Source organism: Crotalus tigris, unplaced genomic scaffold (genome assembly GCF_016545835.1).
Source record: "Crotalus tigris isolate CLP2741 ecotype Arizona unplaced genomic scaffold, ASM1654583v1 scf7180000024343.1644824, whole genome shotgun sequence".
Lineage (NCBI taxonomy): Eukaryota > Metazoa > Chordata > Lepidosauria > Squamata > Viperidae > Crotalus > Crotalus tigris.
The window spans coordinates 756,181-776,030 of NW_024100513.1; the positions used below are offsets into that span (position 1 = coordinate 756,181).

Here is a 19,850-nt window from a genome sequence, read left to right on the forward strand (position 1 = left end):
GGTAAAGCTTACCATGTGAGATCAAAACCCAAGTGTAAGGATTTTGTGCCACTGTGACTGGGAGCAGACCCTTGTGTTGATACATGTTACAGTCACTTGCTTAATCATTAATGTTCACGATCATGGTTGCTTTTGTTTAGTTCTTCATTGAGGCAAAATTGACTCAATTGATTCAGCTATCACTAACTCACAGTAAACACACCCATGAACCAGAAGTAGTTGTCTAAGAGTGTCCCAGGAAAATGGAAAGTGTCTATTTTCATAGAAAGCCCAGCATCTTAAAAAACAACCAGGACTGAAGTCAGCTACTAGCTTTCTTTAAAAAAAAAAACTTTTTGGAAAAAAAAACGACTCTCTATCTCTTTATGCCCCCCTTTCCCATAAATAACACATGTACACATACCATGTGGCTGTAGGCCAGTGGTTCTCAACCTGTGGGTCGGGACCCCATTTGGGGTCGAACAACCATTTAACGGGGGTCGCCAAACAACGCAGTCCGCTAGTTTTTTTCCCCCTTTCCTTAGCTGTGCTACTCCCTTTTATTCTATTGGCTTTTGAAAGCCAACAGAATAGACTCTCTTGAATAGAGTCTAATTCTATTGGCTTTCAAAAGCCAATAGGAATTGTCCAGGCTGTCTCTGCCCTGCTGAGCCTGCCAAAAGTCTCATTCTGCAAACGGTGCTGCACCAGTTGAGTAGTCCTTGACTTACGACCGGTTGAGTAGCCCTCGACTTACAACCGGTTGGGGGTCGCGGCATTAAAAAGGTTGAGAACCACTGCTGTAGGCAATGAAAAGTAATTGAAGGAATTATGCTAACACCTGCCAGAAGCCAACTCCAAAATGAAGGAAAACTAGGACAACTGCTGATTAGAACTGCCTATAAAAGAAGCTCTCCTTATTTATCAACCTTTCTCTCTCTGTGTGTTATACAAAAATCAGCATATACAGAAACATGCAAATACACACAAAGAGTCCCTTTCTTACTTCTCACAAAAAGGGAAAATAGGAGAATATGGTTGCTGAGAAAGGGGAAGGAGAAGAAACGAGAGAAAACAAAGTTGATACTAAAATGGAGTGACAGGAGGGAGAAAAAATAATTAGACACAGAAGGAAAGAAAAGTTGTAGATCTGACAATAAATAAAGCCTTAATTTCACTCAGCAAAAACACTTTCCTAAGTAACAGTAAAATTTAGGCCATCTGCAAAGCTACTGTAGAGAATCACAAAGATGACTTGGGAAAAGAATGCAACAGTTAGCAAAGCACAATTTAAATCCAGGAAAACATGAGAACGTTAGAAAAAAAACTTCAACAGACTCTGCCTTAAGTCCATTTGGTATGATTGACAGGCTTTCATGATTTTGTTACTATAGCCTATGGCAATAAAATAGAATTCCAGTGTTTCTTGTCTATTTCCTCACCTGGCTTTATCCCTCAAAGTTTCTTCTCCTTTAAATAAACAATTCAAATAAACAATCAGTTATAAGTTTATAATCACTGGTTTTATAAAATGCATGTGCTCCAAATCTACTTATCTAAAAACAGACGATTGATGTTATTTCAGAGATCCCCAACCTATGGGCTGTGGCCCACTACCAGGCCTGGCCACCGGGCCACATGAGTAGATGGGCAGTGCATGCACGTATGTGCATGCTCACTCCCCCTCATGCCACCGTTGCCGCAAGTATTATGTGGGCAGAGGCAGCACTGCTAATATTGAGCGGACGGCAACAGCACCGCAAGTGGCAGGTGGGCCATGGAGTGATCTTCGTGCTGATGGTAGCATGAGCCTGGAGGTGGCGTCGCCACAAGCCTCACACAGGCGCCACCATTGCTGAGAGCCTCGCATGCATGCTCACAGCCCCATTTGCGTGATGCGCATGCCCGCAGCCTGTTTGTACATGCAAATTGGATCGCCAAAGCAAAAAGGTTGGAGACCTGTGTTATTCAATATATTTAGTTATACTGTTCTAGATCCGGCTTACCTATCATGTTAGGACACTTACCAGATGTCTGAATATATCCTATTTTTATAGTCTGTTTACTAAAAAAAAAAGTGTGGTTCTCAGTTTCTAGTAAGCTATAATTTTGGTTATTGTAGTCTTACATTCAGCTCTCAGTGGTTATAAGTAGTACAGGGTCGCATACACGTAGTTCTTGACTTATGACCACAATTGAGCCCAAAATTTTTGTTGCTAAGCAAGACATTCAAATGAGTTGTACCCCATTTTATGACCTTTTTGCCATAGTTAAGCAAATCACTGCAGTTGTTTTAATGAATTATGTTAAGGAAATCTGGCTTCTCCCATTGACTTGCTTGTCAGAAACCAGCTAGGAAGATTACAAATGGTGATCACATGACCCCGGACACTACAACTGTTGTAAATACATGCCATTTGCTAAATACCTGAATTTTGATGACCTAATCATGGGGATGCTGCAATGGTCATGTGAAAATCTGTCATAAGTTACTTTTTCCAGCTTCAAACAATCCTATAAACAAACTATTGTAAGTCGAGGACTATCCATACAGGTATATAAATAGCTACCTATGTTTACTATCCATTTTTATACATATTGTATCTAACATTTAAAAAATTGAAAATAGCCTAAAGAAACATGGATAGTGCCAGGGACAAATAACATATGATTTTAATGAAAGAGTAAGCCTTGAATCCCATTTCAACATGAATGAAAATTTGATTATTAGATAATGGTCAATTCAGCTCTGAATAGCTCTATCTTTAAATCAATACTTAGATTTATGTATTCATTCATTCATCTTATCTTGCCTGCTTACAATAATTAAAAATCAATAAAAACATTAAATATTAAAGCAATAAATAATAACATTAATTCAGTTAAAATTGACAAAGAGGAGGAGAAAGGAAGCAAAATGCATATAGGGAGAGGAGGTGGGGACTTATCTTAGTTCATTAACCACCTCCAGAATGATACGTCCCCATTGGGACCCCAGGCCAGTTGGCAGAGTCAAGTCTTCAGGCCTTTTTGGAAGGCCAAAGGGGTGAGTGAAGATCTCAGCTAGGGGAGCCCAATGTTCCAAAGAACAGGAGTTGAGTATTATTAGCAGACTGATGGGTGGTGGATGATCACCCAGTGGCTTCATGTAGATGTTAAAAAGGCATGGAAAGAGTACTGAGCTCTATGGCACACCACATCTCAGATAACGTCCAATACATGCCTATCACTTAAGAAGTGAAGCTTATTTGTAAAACAGGATTCAAAATGTGATTTGTGAACTAAGCTGGCTATCAGCTAACCATCATTTGATACTTTCTACCTCTGACAAAGAATGAGAATTCAGAAAACAACATTTCTGCTCTGAAGAAGACTCACAGAAGAGAACTAAAGTAATCTAACTACAAGATCCAAAATAATTTATAACTACTTCTGTCCAATGCCATATGATATATGTGAGCAATAGTACCCAGCTGCTGTGCTCCTTCTATGTGAAACATTTGATCATCAAAGAAAATGTGAGGTCTGATTTTTGCCAAGATTGGACCCTTGCAAGGAAGAGGGCTTCATCAATCTGCAGTCCCCAGCTGCAAAGAGTTTTCAGCACTCTGGCTCCAGAGCTGGCAGCACTCCTGGCTGTCGCTAGTTAAGTCCTGACTGGAGAGTCCAATCGTTCGTTCCTGAGGTGGAACCTCTTCTGGAGCCTTCCAAGGTCTTCCAGGAAACATTTCAAAGGACCCTGCACAGAGGTATATTCTCATGGATCTGCTCATGCTAAAAAAAACTATCTAGCCCATGTTCTTTCACAATGATTTCAGATTTATCAGAAAAAAAGAACAGCATCTCTGTCAAAGGCTACTCGTTGTTTATCATCATAAGGCACATTTTTATTTCCAGAAAATAAAATGGCAACAGCAATTCCTGCTTCTATGGCTTCCTGGACTTTTTCAGAGTCAGCAGAAAGATACAAATTGGTAAGGTATTCTTTCAGGTAACCGATTGGACTCTTTCCTCCAGTCATGCAGAACTGTTCAATTAGAAGACCATAGTGGTTAATGCTGTTGATAAGTCTCACTCCCACCTGGGCATGGTTATTAGTCATAAGCACAATATCAAACAGATCTTCATCATCAGGATATAGTTCACGAAGTCATGCATTGACATGTTCCACCACCTTCACAAAGGCAAAAGCAGGCCCAGGTTTCAGAGTGACATTCTTGTTGGCTTGTTGATATTCCACATATTTTTCCAGACTTTGCTCTTCATAAATTTTCCTTTCCTCGACCATATCAAAGAGAGCTTGGGAAGACACTGCAATGGTGATGGCATTTTGAGGCTTGGGGGGGTCGGGGTCTCTTGGTGCAGGTGTTGCTCTTGTAGGTAATTCTTGCTACCTCCCAGTCCATCTCAGCTCTGACAGCTTCCGCTTGGGAGAACTCCATTTTGCTCACCGCCTTGCTCTTCTGGGCTTGCCATTTGTCTGGGCTAGAGCTGCTTATATTTGGGTTCGGCAGCCGCCAGGCAGACAAAAAAAAATGTGTCTTCAATAAAGCCTGGGGGAAAAGCTGAAAAACTGCAGCCCGCGAGGCATGTTGCAGCCCTGCTGCATACAATGTGAAATAAACTTGATGTATTCCTATTTCATATTTCCAGGTTGTTCTTTCTCATAATAAATATAATTGTTAGCAGTGATGGGATTCAAATATGTGAACAATATGTGGATGCCGCTTCTGGAAATCCATTCTGGGCAACAAAAAATTAGCTATTGGTTTTGCCGAACTGGTGTGAACTAGCTGAATCCCACCACTTTTAGGTCTAGATCTTACTGTTTTTTAAAATTACCTCCTTTATTTCACTGCCTATTATTAGACAAGTGAAAGTAGATATAAGAATATTCTTGTAAGTAAAAAAGAGTTTTAGATATTCAAATTTAAATTACTTTTATAAGAATATGCTACATTGCTAATGGTACACTGCTTCGCTCTGATTAACTGTGGTCTTTAAAATTTGCAACAGCAACAAGCAATTCTATAGAGTATATTAAACAGCATCTAGGATATTTCCATATAATCATAGAAAACTGCTGAAACAGTACAAGATTATTATTTACATTTAATGGCTTCTCCACAGTTTCATTCATTATTCAGTGTTCAGGATTTATTTATTTATTATTTCAATTTTGAGATTGTTCAATTCCCTAGTATCTCTGGATGACTCACAATTAAAAATTTAAAAGAAATGTAAAAGGAAAGTAGCAAAACAAAGTGAAAAAATTTGGAATTCCACAGTATTGTAAATGCTGTTATTGCTACATAATATTTGTTTTTGCTAGTTCTAATAATTTTCTATATCTGATTTTTGTTTGACATATATAAGGCAACAAATCTGTGAATTGTATTTACCAACCTAAGATAAATTAAAATAGCATTTTAGTAAATGTTAATTCACTAAAAGCCAGTCAGGAACAGATATGGCAGGATAACCTGATGCAAAGTACTGCAAATATATACAATACTAGTGGGGATGGGGAGGGGGGCAGTAATTGGACAAAGGATAGGGAGAAGAACTAAGGACTATATTTGGTGACCAATTGGCATACTAAGTGAACTGCTTCCCAAAACAGGCACTGTCAGGATCAAAAAGATGAACTAATAAATTAAATACAGTTAATTTTATTTTTCCCATGTATTTCTGTTCACTTCTATTAATTTAAAAATTAAATTCAGTAGCATCTTTTAAACAGAGTCTGAAAGTGCCAATCAAATTTTTTTTGAAATATACATACGTCCCTAGGCTACAGTTGTGAACAATGATTTTTTTTTTAATTTAAAATTTGGAAAGAAGAATTTTTTCAACAGTTGCATTTTTCTTTTACCTTTGCATAGGAAGATGCAGCTACAGAAATTTCTTTTCCCAAGCGACACCAAATATGAGGCCTTTTCTCATTGGATCTGCCTGTTCACTCCAATTTCAGACATAGTTATGAACTTATAAATTACTCTAGTTAAAACTGTTTGCACATCTAAAACATAGTACCTATCAAAATTCCAGCAGTAGCCATTAATATATGTAGAGTTGCCATTTGTAAAACTTAAGAATTTGAAAGCCTACACAAAATATTGATCACCGGCTTAGTTAAATGTTAGCTCACTACGGATTTTGGAAATTTCCTTGCTACCTATGCTGTTATCTTTTTTATGATAATGTGATTTAACAGTTCAATAGCAAGCATAGTGGAGGAGAGAGAAGAGGGCAAGGAAATTATAAGACATTTAATTAATAGCTCTTTCTGAAGCGTTGATTCAAAGCATTCCCAAATATAATATTATATAGAAGGTCGTGTCTTGTTGAGCAAAACTAAGAACTAATATAATCCCTGTCCAATTAATCCTATCATGTTCTTTGTGTCAAACAAGCAAATTATGTACATTGCACAAAGTCACTAAGTGAGATGGGTACTTATATAAAGGTAATAAAATAAATAAATAAATTTGATGGGGTGACTTGATAAAATATTGTTAATTTGAAATTTAGAAAGTCCCTCATTTAAGATTACTAGGCAAACTCAAGACTCCTCTCATAAATTGGTAAAATAGCAAAAAGTAGAGAAATAAACTCTAAGTAATATTAAGTTCATTTTATTTATTTTAATCTATCTTTTTCTGTATTTTCCTCCCAAAACAATTTGGATGTTATTATTTTGTTGTTGTTAGTTGCGAAGTCATGTCCGACCTATCGCGACCCCATGGACAACGTTCCTCCAGGCCTTCCTGTCCTCTACCATCTTCTTGAGTCCATTTAAGCTCACATCTATTGCTTCAGTGACTCCATCCAGCCACCTCATTCTCTGTCGTCCCTTTCTTCTATTGTCCTCAATCTTTCCCAGCATTAGGCTCTTCTCCAGTGGCCAAAGTACTTTCCCAGCATTAGGTGGCCAAAGTACTTAAGTTTCAACTTCAGGATCTGGCCTTCTAAAGAGCAGTCAGGGTTGATCTCCTCTAGGACTGACTGGTTTGATTGCCTTGCAGTCCAGAGGACTCGCAGGAGTTTTCTCCAGCACCATAGTTCAAAGTCCTCAATTCTTTTGCGCTCAGCCTTTCTTATGGTCCAACTTTCACAGCCATACATTGCAACTGGGAAAACCATGGCCTTGACTATACGTACTTTTGTTGGCAGGGTGATGTCTTTGCTTTTTGGTATGCTGTCTAGATTTGCCATAGCTTTCCTTCCCAGGAGCAAGCGTCTTTTAATTTCTTGGCTGCAGTCCCCATCTGTGGTGATCTCGGAGCCCAGGAAGATAAATTCTGTCACTACCTCCATTTCTTCCCCATCTATTTGCCAGGAATTGAGAGGGCCTAATTTAAATGATGATGTAAAGTTATTTGGAATTACCCCCCCCCCCAAATTAAAAGTAGATTTTTCAAAAATCAGGCCATACTTTTTATTTTCAAATAGGTTTGTTGTTTGAATAGAAACTATATTTTTACTACTTTTGTGAATCGTGCCTCCTTCTGTAGCTCTGTTGAAAAAGAAAAGAGCAGTGAAACATGTAAAGGTTCTTCATTTCAGGAGTAATGAATATTGCATAACTATTTTGTATTTGGCTTCAGCTTTTCATCCTCCAGGGAATTTGTGCCTAGAATACTAATTGCTTTTGCTACATTAAGGCTATTCCTTACCCCTGAACAAAAAGCTTTGAAAGTAGTTTTGATATCCCTGATGTCGTATGTATTTCTCTCACATAGTACTTGAGAATGTAAGCAGATCCCTGTGCAATACAGCCTTGTCCATCTATCCCAGCATTCTACATCCAGTGATGGTCCGTCAGATGTCTGTAGGAATCTCACTAACAGAATATGAGGTTTTGACAGCCTGAAGTCCTACATATTTGGAGAGCATCAAACCAGGATGGCTTTGGGCTGTGAGTATTATGGGAGCGTACACAGGCCTGCAATACCAGAAGTAAGACTGAATCATTCTCAAAATATTGTGCAGGTACCCTCAACATCCAAGGCTGAGAAATTAGTACACAAAAATCATTACCATTAAAGACAATGGAAACAACTGCAGGGCTAAAACCTTAGAAATTCTGTAACTATGGTTGATGGAGAGAGGGGGTTAGATTCTTAGAATATTGCTGTCACTCATTTTCATTCTAAAGGCTTCTTTTGCATCTGCAATAACAACTTACTGTATCTAAGCCTCATCCTTGAATTTTCTACTATAAAGCTCTTGAGAACTTGCATTCCTAGAGAGATTTATTGCCATATCCAAGGTGAAGCTAGGACTGCATTTTCTGCTTCTTAATCCTATCACCTGGTCAATATTTACTCTTATATATATAAATTATTACACTTTTTTCCTTGGTATTGCTTCTAAAAACTATCTATATTCAATTCATGTATATCTAAAGAAAATTGATTTACATTTGGTCCAAGACTTTTGTCTTTCTGTCTTTTATTAAGAAGCAGTAAGCTATAGACGTCCAGACTGAGTACAAGTCTTTAGTGGTTAAGTATGGGTCTTTGTATGAGACAGAGGAACAAGAAAGACAATGATGTAACATTTGCAAAATAGCTTTGTTTGGCATGAAAATCATAGATTCCCACTTCATCTTCAACTCTTTCTGCTATTGCTGAATGCAGATTGCTTTATGTCCAGCGTGTTTTATGGCCTTCACTTCTGGGCCATATTACACCAATGCCACATCAACTATTTTGGCTTTCCAGGGATGGTATGAGATGCTGTTTTACCTATATAGCCCTAAATAGTGATATTGGAAAGACTCTATCCGTTCTGGAAAATGTGATCTATATTGATAGAAGTAAAAGAAAGATCTTCAAAATTTAATATTGAAAGAGAAATTTAAAATTGAATTTGCTGCAGTGGAAATTTACTGAGTAGAGAAGCTAAGGTGGGAAAGAGGAAAGGTTAACATAAAGAAAGGATGTAAAGGAAATATGTAGGCAAAAATAGCTGGGTCTTAAGAGTGGGAAAAGGAAGAAGAAAACATCTGTAATAGAAGATAATTAGCAAAACAGGAAAGAACCTATTTTTCTTTTTTTTCTTTTTTTAATTTTTATTTATTTATTTTTCACTATACAACAAAAAAATGAGAAAATACATTTTTTCCTTTAACAGAACTGTGTTATACATCGCCTATATATTATTTACAGTTTATTTACATCAGTAATCATATCTTTCTCTTTCTCTGTTCTAGCCAATTATAACATTTGTTCCATATTTCATAAAATTCTGTTGCCTCCTTGTCTTTTAATTCTAGCGTATGTTTATTCATTTCCACGCATTGTAGAATTTTGTGTATGATTATATCGTTTGTAGGTATGTTTTCACCCTTCCAACACTGGGCATATACTATGCGGGCTGCTGTTAATATATGTATAATAATGTATTGGAGTTGTTTTTCCATCTTTAAATTTATTATACCCAAAAGAAATAGTTCCAGTTTGAGTTCAATTTGTACCTTAGTTATCTCCTGTATCCAGTTCCTAATCCGTTCCCAATAGGTCTTTGCTTTAGGGCACAGCCACATGTGATAAAATGTTCCTTCCTTATTTTTACATTTCCAACATTCCGAATTCATATTTTTGTACATTTTGGGCAATCTCGCCAGTGCTAAATGCCATCTATAGAACATTTTGTATTGATTTTCTCTACATGCAGTTGACAGTGTCAGTTTGCAATTTATGTTCCATAATCTTTCCCATTCTTCCAGTTTTATATTTCGGCCCACATTTCGTGCCCATTTTATAGGATAACTATAAAAAATTGATATTACAAATGAAAAAAGATTTTGAGACCTGGGGGAAATTACAATTATCATTTTTAGGTAGGATTGCATTGATTAAAATGAATGTATTACCAAGATTATTATACCTATTCCAAACAGTCCCGATAAAACTAGAGAAAATTTTTTTCAAGGAATTGGACAAAATAATAAACAAATTTATTTGGTTGGGCAAAAAAGCACGGATAAACATGAAAATATTACAAGATAGTAGAAGTAGAGGTGGATTTGGGCTCCCAAAATGGGAAATTTACTATCAAGCAGCTGGACTACTCTGGATCAAGGATTGGATAAACCTAGATAATAAAAGGGTGTTAATGATATAAGGGCATGACTTACAGGCTGGTTGGCATGCCTTTCTATGGGGAAAACATAAGAAAACACACACATATTTTTATCAACATCAGATAAGAGATGCACTGATTCGGACGTGGGAAAAAGTTAAAAAAAGAAACTATAGGAAAATTCCAAATTGGACTTCACTAATGGAGGCAACGATCCACCCTAACACCCTGGATAAAAAAAAGATGATCAGATACAAAGAACTATTAGATAATCAAGAAAACCTCAAATTAAGAGAAGAATTAAAAGAACAAGGAATAACCATAGACTGGTGGCCATATTTACAGATCCAATCTAAATATAATAAGGATATGGAAGAGCACGGAATAAACCAGACCCCACATCAATTGGATAAAATTTTAACAGGTAAGGAAGAAAATTTTTTAACAAAAACTTATAAATATTTATTAGAGATAGATTTAGAGGAAGAAATAGTGAAGGGACCAATGATAGCGAGAACCTATTTTTCTAAGAAGTCATAAAAATGGGGGGCCAGAACTCAGGCAACTGAGCATGCGCAGTTAATTAATTAATATTAACTGGCACACCTTTCATAAATTATCTCCTAATTTTAATGTACATGTGATATATGATTTAGTATTTAGCAGGAAATATGTAGGAGGCGGTCGAAAAGAGTGTAACCTCATAGTACCTCAGCCAATGGGGAAAGAGGAGGGATGTGACGGCCAGGACAAGGGATGTATAAAGAAAGAAATATTTTGGGTTAGAAGTTTGGAGAGAACCAAGCTTTGATAGCTTCTCTCCCGGCTTATTGCAATAAACTAAACAAAAGGCCTTCGCTGTGTCTTGGCTGGTTATTGGTCAGGCGAGCTTGCCTCTGGTCATGAAGGAAAGTGGCCAGGAACACATAACATATATCCATTACTAAGGGGAGCTAAGTTGGTAGATCCTCAATACAAGGCCTTTTCTGTGGCAATGCCACAACTGTGGGCCTCACTCTTAAGAGAGATTATGTTAGCTTCAACTTCGTTTAATTTTAGACAAGTTGTAATTTTTATTCCACCTACCTTTTGGATGTTTAAAAATTATTCATCTGTAGACCATCAGATTAGTGATAGTTATATTAAATCATATATTTGATAAATTTTCACCATGGCTGAGAAAGAAGTAGCAGGCGAACTTTACTTATTTTTAGAGAAGATTTTGCAGTGTCATGACTGATATTTCCAAGCCAATGTAAGAAACACTTTTCAGGAACATTATGTTTTCATTTTAAATTGCCAATTATATGTGTGGCTACACAAATGACTCAGGCCTTAGATCAGAGCTTAAGCATCCTTTCTAAATAACGTAAGCTTCAAGTTACTTGGAAAGATTGATGGATGCATCTGTTCATATTTTTAGATGGTTAATTAGTTTTATGGTTTTCAGATATTTTATTCTGTTTTCCAATAATTATGATTTGGACTTGCAAAGATATTAATAATGCATTTCCTAAAAACATTGCAATCCTAGACCTATATATATATATATATATATATATGAAAACTACTTCCCAGTTAAAAACATTCTTTCAGGAGAATAGCTTCTTGGTGGAACATGATCGTGTTACACTCATTCTGGTATGGGAAAAGACCTGGATTTAGGAATAAAACTACGTTTGTTGCCTTGATTTGAAAATCAAGAGGGTACTCTGCTGTACTTCTGAAACTCACTAAGACTTTTCATATCATTGTGCATGGAATTTTCTAGATTAACATCATGTAGTGAACATTGAAAGCATGATATTTGATGGTAGGGTTTCCAAAGAATTTCACTGGAAGATTTAGTTGAACCCCTTGGCCATTAAGCGGTGAGGTGCTTCAGAGATCCTTTTTGCTTCTCCACATTGATTAATATCCATAAGAGACCAGTGGTGAGATAATTTAGGGGCAACTGGAGGCAAGTCATTAATATACTCATGGTGTCCAGCTGCATTTTCCCCTTCAGATTAAAGTTCTGTGGATGAACAGTTTACAGATCTAGGAGCTGAGAAAATTTCTCCTTTTAAATATAATCATTCTTGGGTACTTTTTATCTTTGTCCTGAAAAGTTCACATAATGTTAGTAGTTTGCATGGATATCTTTGTGAAACCAAAATTAGGGCAAATCAGCATGGCATTCTTGGAGAAGTCTAAAGATGAGACAATTGGGTGTGTGTTATTGTGTAAACAACTTGACATATATTTGTATTACTTTACATCATTACAATACAAAATGATTCAAAAACATAATTCCCATCATTTGCACAGTGATGACAAAACACACTTGACATTATTTTTGATGTTGCAATAGTTTTTACAGCATGGGATGCTTGTGTGTAGCTTCAATGGCTGCCAACTGCAAGGCTACTTCAACAAAGTAGCTAAGTTCCTATTTAAATTACTACAATGCATTCTAAGTGTGACTGCCTTAAGGATGATACTGAAATTGCAGCTAGTGCTGAGTTGAACCAATACTAACTTCTTCAATTATGTCCCTGAAAGCATATAAAGAATGGGGCATATTCACTCGTCTCATTTCTTTGTCTCTCTAATCTACATTCCTTCAGTTGGAAGGTCTGAAGACAACGTGGATTCACGTGAAAATGAACATAGCTTTCTATATTTTTGCAGATCTTAATGATGCAGGAACTCAGATCAGGAGAGATATATCCCATTCAAGTATATGCTCCCTCCAAACTCCAGCTACAGTAACTATATGAAGGACAGAAAGAAAAAGAGATTACCTTACGTATCTTCCCTATTTGATTCTCTCTTTGTTTCTCAATATTCTGAAAATTGTTAAAGTAAACAATATATGGACCACTAGGTCTAAAAGAACCTGCACTGGTTTGGGTGCTGATCATGGAAATTAAATTTTTGAATCTTGGAATCAACAAGATGCATATTCCCTTTGGCACCAACTATACAAAAATGGCATCCCTTTTGTGAGAGGACCAATAGCATACAACAAAACTCCATTTTAATTTATCTGATCAAATAGGTGAGGACCATTTTTTAAAATGAAGCAGCACCCAAAATACCTCCCACCCTCACCCCTGAAAATATTAATAACCAGAAAAGTACAAATCCAAAGAAGTTTTGGTTTACTCTTTATATTAGTGAAACTTCTCAGGATTCAGTGTGCTGCCTTCATGATTATATTCTGTGTGGGAATGGAAGGGATACTGTTATGTCCCGAGCCTTTGCAAACGGCTCGGGCGTTTGCAGGCAGTCCCGGGCAGGTGCAAAGCTGCCCGGGACCAGACAGGCTGTCGCCAGCGCCGTGCGCATGCGCGGGTGCTGGCGCGGGAAAAGTAACCCATTTACCCGGGAGTTGCCTATATAAGAGGCTGCGAGGCGTTTGGGCGAGGCTGAAGCCATCTTCCTGTAAGCTGAACGCTGAATAAAAGAAACTGAGAACTCCAGCTGCTTCTCGTGTCTGTTTCCCGCCAAGGACGCAACACTGGCGACGAAGGTGGGATGCCTTGCACTACCTGGAAAGGAAGAAGTGTAAGCTTACCCGAGGAGTCCTGAGCGGCGGAAGAGGAACGGCGTCGACTCGGCAGCTGCCCGCCAATCCGGTGCGCATTCGGGGGTAGGCTGGCTGATAGACCCGTCTCCTGACGATCCGAAGATGGCGAAAATCGGAAGGCTTTCGGAATTCGACGTCTCACATCCAGAGCGGTGGGAGTCCTACGTATCCAGAAGGGAGAACTACTTCAAGGCAAACCAAGTGAGGGAAGATAGCTTGAAGGCCGCCACCCTGCTTTGCGTTTGCGGCCAAGACGCCTTCGAAATCGCAGAAAATCTTGTAGCCCCTGTTCCAGTAGAGTCTGTAAGCTACGCAGACCTGAAGAAGCTGCTGAAAGAGCACTTCCACCCCAAGGTGTCCGTTATCTCATGGCGCCACACCTTCGAGCAGAGGGATCAACGGTCCGGTGAAACATCCAAGGAATACATCGCCGCGCTACGGAAGGCCGCCAAGCCCTGCGAGTTCAAGGACCTCGAGGAACGACTGAGGGACCGATTCGTGTGCGGGCTAAGGCATCGAGAGCTACAACAGAGACTTTTTGCCAAGGAAGAATTATCCTTCCAAGACGCCTTAAGGGAAGTCACCGCAGAAGAAGCAGCAGGCGGCGCTATCAAAAACATGCGGCCGATCAGAAACAGTGCAGAGGGTGCGTCCGTGCACCAGGAAGACTTCCGACGAAACTCCGAGGAGGATCCGGACGAGGAAGTCGACCGTCTACACCCCGCGAAGGAAGAGAACCAGAAGGGAAGCTCTTCGGCTCCGCTCAAGTGCATCGGCTGTGGAGGTCGCCACAGGAGAACCGACTGCAAGTTCCGCTCCGCTACCTGCCGGGCATGCGGCAAACAAGGGCATATTGCAGCTGTGTGTCTGAGCCGACGAAAGGCACAACCCCAAGAAGAACGCCTGAAAGGTACCAGATTCCCAGCCAGAATAGGGTAGGGTTTTTGCGCTTCGCGAAGAAGCATCTGTAGAACAGGCACACACAAGCCCATGAAGAAAAAGCTGTCACTCAACGTGAAGCTACAAGGGGTTCCATTATCTATGGAACTAGACACAGGGTCTGCCCTTTCCATCATTTCATTGCATACATTTAGGAAGATTTGTTCCAGTAGTGGGTCTAAGGCCAAGTTAAGGCCTTCTGATATTGTATTAACAGATTTTCAGAACTCAAGAGTGTGTGTTAAGGGGGAGGCCACCCTTAACGTGCAATACAAGAGTTTTGAAGGTCCACTAGACTTATTAGTAGTAGGGGGTGAACGAACGAGTCTCATAGGACTCGATTGGTTTGAGGCCCTGGGGATACACGTCACAGGACTCAACAGCTTACAAACACTCGACCTACAGGAAGTCTGCAAAGAATTTGCAGATGTTTTCAGCCCCCAGCTGGGCACATTCAAAGGACCACCTGTGTCCTTAAAGCTAGACCCCACTGTCACTCCCATTAGGATTAAAGCAAGAAGGGTCCCTTTTGCTTTAAAAAGTAAGATTGACACTGAACTAGACAAACTAATCCAACAGGGAATCCTAGAACCTGTTGATTCCAGCCCGTGGGAGACCCCCATTGTCACGCCTCTAAAGGCAAATGGGGACATTCGCATTTGTGCTGATTACAAATGCACACTCAATAAGGCATTGCAGCAACATGCCTATCCTGTTCCTGTGGTCAGTCACATCCTGGCCTCTCTCAAGGGGGGGCGTGTTTTTGCAAAGCTTGACCTAGCTCAAGCATATCAACAGCTGCCTGTTGATGATGATGCTGCCATAGCTCAGACCATTGTGACCCACAGGGGAGCCTTTAAAGTAAAAAGGCTACAGTTTGGAGTAAATGTCGCTCCTGGGATTTTCCAAAGCGTAATGGAAAACACACTACGAGGTATACCAGGGGTCTGCCCCTACTTTGACGATGTCTTGATTGCAGGAGACTCCACACACATTCTAGCTGAAAGACTTAGGGCTGTCCTGTTAAGATTCAGGGAATCAGGCCTCAAGCTCAGAAAAGACAAATGCAAGATTGGGGTGCCTTCTACTGAATTTCTGGGATTCAAAATTGATGCTGCTGGGATTCATCCTGCTGAATCCAAACTAACTGCTATTTTACAAGCACCCAGGCCAAAGTCTAAGGCCGAACTTCAGGCCTTCCTAGGCCTCCTGAATTTCTACAATTCTTTTCTTCCACATAAAGCTAGTGTAGCTGAGCCTCTTCACAGGCTACTAGACAAACAAGCTGTGTGGCTGTGGTCACAAGCACATGAGGCTTGCTTTAAAGAAGTCAAGGCCTTGCTCACTTCTAACAGTGTTCTTGCACATTTCAACGAGTCTCTTCCTGTGTGCATCGCTTGTGATGCATCCCCCTACGGGGTTGGAGCTGTCCTGAGTCACCTCAGGTCTGATGGAACTCAGGTTCCTATTGCATACTACTCCAGAACACTGTCTTCTGCCGAGCGCAACTACGCTCAGATAGACAGGGAGGCTCTGGCTGTTGTTGCTGGAATTAAAAAATTCCACGATTTTCTATATGGCAGGCATTTCACGGTCTTCACTGACCATAAGCCTCTGCTGGGACTGTTTACCACACGTAAGCAGACTCCCCACATCATTTCCCCTAGAATGCTTAGGTGGTCTATTTTTTTGTCTGCATATGATTTTTCATTACTCCACAAGCCTGGGAAAGAAATGGGCCATGCTGATGGCCTCAGTAGGTTGCCTCTGCCAGTAGTAGAAGCTGACCCCGCGCCAGCGGTCAACATTCTATCAATCCAAGCCTTGCCCGAGCTCCTCTTAGTGCCAGGGATGTTACCGCTGAAACAGGTACAGATCACACACTTTCACGTGTCCGCTCCTGGGTCCTGTCCGGGTGGCCTGAGCACTGCCCTAGTCCTGAGTTTCAGAGTTTCTGGTCCAAAAGGAACGAACTGTCCCTTTCTCAGGGTTGTCTGCTTTGGGGAAACAGAGTTGTCATTCCCACCTCAATGAGGACTAGGGTCTTAGAATCCCTCCACGAGGGTCATCCTGGCATTGTTCGTATGAAGGCTCTTGCACGAAGCCACTTGTGGTGGCCTGGTTTAGATAAAGATATTGAAGCTAAGGTACACGCATGCCACCTGTGCCAACGATCTCGCCCAGAGATGCCCCAAGCTCCTGTGCATAGATGGGAGGAAACACAGTCCCCATGGTCTAGGGTGCACATTGACTACGCTGGGCCCTTTCAGGGCCAGTTCTTCTTGGTCCTTGTTGACAGCCATTCAAAATGGCTTGAGGTTGTGCCTGTCTCATCCACCACCACTGCAAAGACTATTCAGGTACTGAGGGGGATTTTTGCTGCACACGGGCTGCCAGATGTCATTGTGTCCGACAACGGCCCTCAATTCACCTCCTCCGAATTCCAAGCTTTCTTACAGGCAAACCTGATTCGTCATGCCACGTCTGCGCTTTCACCCTTCCACCCAACGGTATGGCTGAACGCATGGTGCGCATCGCAAAGGACGCCTTGAAGAGACTCACCTACGGGGACTGGCATCACAGGTTGGCTGACTTTCTCCTTTCTTATCGCACCACACCGTCCACTTCTACAGGGAGAAGTCCAGCTGAACTTCGTTGGGGGCGCCAACTTACTACTAGACTTGACCGGTTGCATCCGGACAGACTGCCTTCATCTACCTCACATCCTAGGGCACCTAGACAACTACTTGTGGGTGCCCCGGTTTGGGCTCGCAATTACGGGCCTGGTCATACATGGGTCCCCGCTTCTGTGTCCAGGATCACAGGTCCTCTCTCCTACGAGGTTGCCCTGGACAACGGTCGTGTCCTACGTCGGCACATCGACCAACTTCGCTCTAGGCGAGACTTTTCTGCTGAGACTCCTGGGTCTTTTCCAGGGGGGGAGGGGGACCCTTTGGAGCAAAGGGAAGGGCACGAGCTGCTGCCCATCTCCACTGAGGGAGCCACAAACGGCCCATCCCAGGGTTCCGCGAGAGCTCCGAACAAGAATTCCATGAGCTTACCTAACTACCAGGCATCCACGCCTACTCCAGCCAGGGAGTCACCCCGGGGGCATACTCACGTTCCACACACGTCACACAGCACTCCAGTCACGGAGGATACCCGGGGGCATCCCAACAAATCATTCCCCGCAAGAGAACTGGCACACAATCCCCAAGGTTGGCCTGACCTTACCCCAAATCCTACAGGGGGTCAAACATACACAGAGTTAGTCGAGGAACCAAGTCCCGACTACAACAACCCTAGCACAAATCAGGGAACACCTGAGTTTTGGGAAAGTACAGAAACCCACACGAGCCCGAACACAGAATGGGGTTCAGGGAATGGACAGCCTCCTGACAGGTCTTGGACTGACCTAGGAGGTTCTACAGAGACGCCCAGCAGCGGCTATCACTTCAAGGGGCCTGAGGGTCTACAGCTAGGTAGGTCAACCAGGTCACAAAGTAACAGAAGCCCTGGCCTGACGAGCCCGGTGGGCAAGCAAGCAGGCCAGGCATCGGGGCACAGTCCTTGGAAGACACCAGGACACAATAGAGAGAACAGGCTCACGCCTCCCTCCAGTCAGGGGACTTATGCCAGTAATCCAGAGCTAAGAAGGTCACAGAGAGCAAAGAAATCTCCCAAGTACCTAGAAGACTACATAACATTGCTGGCAAGGCAAAGGCCAGTAAACAGTGGGAGCACTGGGGAGCAAAATGTCATATAAAATAAATGTTGTATGTTGGTAGTAGTTTTAGCCCGGGGGAAAGGGGTGTTATGTCCCGAGCCTTTGCAAACGGCTCGGGCGTTTGCAGGCAGTCCCGGGCAGGTGCAAAGCTGCCCGGGACCAGACAGGCTGTCGCCAGCGCCGTGCGCATGCGCGGGTGCTGGCGCGGGAAAAGTAACCCATTTACCCGGGAGTTGCCTATATAAGAGGCTGCGAGGCGTTTGGGCGAGGCTGAAGCCATCTTCCTGTAAGCTGAACGCTGAATAAAAGAAACTGAGAACTCCAGCTGCTTCTCGTGTCTGTTTTCCCGCCAAGGACGCAACAGATACCTTCTTGACTATGTTATCTTTATACATTCATCCATCATTTTTATATCGCCCATCTTACAAAAAGTGATTTTGGGAGATGCATAATTAGACAGTAGACTTCCTTCGGTAATATGTCTGATACAGCTATTTGTTTCTAAATAGATATGCTGTTGTAAAAAAAAAAGAATGAATATTTATAATATTACTTTTTAAGTTTTTAAAACTGCATACTTTCCCAATACCCTTGTTAAAAATGATTGAATACTAATAAAACTGTAAGGAAAATTTAAAAGAGTTTCAAATACTATTTAACTCAACAACACTTTGCAATGGCAGAATCAGCAGTGAAAACTGCACATTTGTAAGTGAAAGCACAAATATAGAAGATAGAAACAGCTATTTTAGATGCAAAACTGCTATTCAGACCTGTCAATGATCTTCCAGCAAGAGGTTATATTTGGATAGCAGTTCTGCAGCATAGAAGAAAGGAGAGTTGCTTGGATATTGTTCGACTACACACTGCAGATATTTGCAACAACAAAAACCCTGCGTGGTGGTGCAGTGTCTTTGTTAGTTGCAGGGGTGCTAGATATTAACCCAGCCTCGTAGGAATTTAACCCATGGAATGCCAGAGGAATAAATATCTGTGTTAGATTTAAATGGTTGGGAAGAGATGACACTTGGATGGAGGAAGGAAATATATAAGGAGGGCAATGTTATATAATTCATTGTTGTCCAATTTATAATTACATAAATTGGAAAGGAGTAATTCCTTTCCAATTTAGTATATAACACAGAGAAGAAAATGTCTTATATTCTAAAAGGAGCTGTTAAAAAACCCTCAATTGCTTTGAATTGCCTTTCCAAGCTATCATTGAAAAAAAATCACTTAATCTTACTTCTATTACGCATATGAACCAAACAATGCAATGCAATATGTCTATAAGCCAGAATGCAGTTTGTTGTTGGAGTTCATTGGGAAAATGAGCCACAACATGATTTTTTTCCTTTATCTTAAAATGTAGAAGTATGATAAGGATATTTGGATTTATTATTTTATTACAGTAAATACATTATACTTACTACATAATTTATACTATAATATGGATTAATGTATTAATTATACCTGATATGAAAACAACTGCTGTAGAAAGATATTTCCATAAAATTGGATTATTGCAATATTAAAAAC

The 19,850-nt window shown here is 40.7% G+C and overlaps 1 protein-coding gene and 1 pseudogene across 1 annotated transcript in view; both read right to left on the minus strand.

Moving 5' to 3' along the window:
• Positions 1 to 19,850, minus strand: part of FAM155A (family with sequence similarity 155 member A) — a 465,216-nt gene that overhangs the window by 333,321 nt on the left and 112,045 nt on the right. The gene's annotated exons all lie outside the window — the stretch shown is intronic.
• Positions 3,406 to 4,483, minus strand: LOC120300547 (annotated as a pseudogene).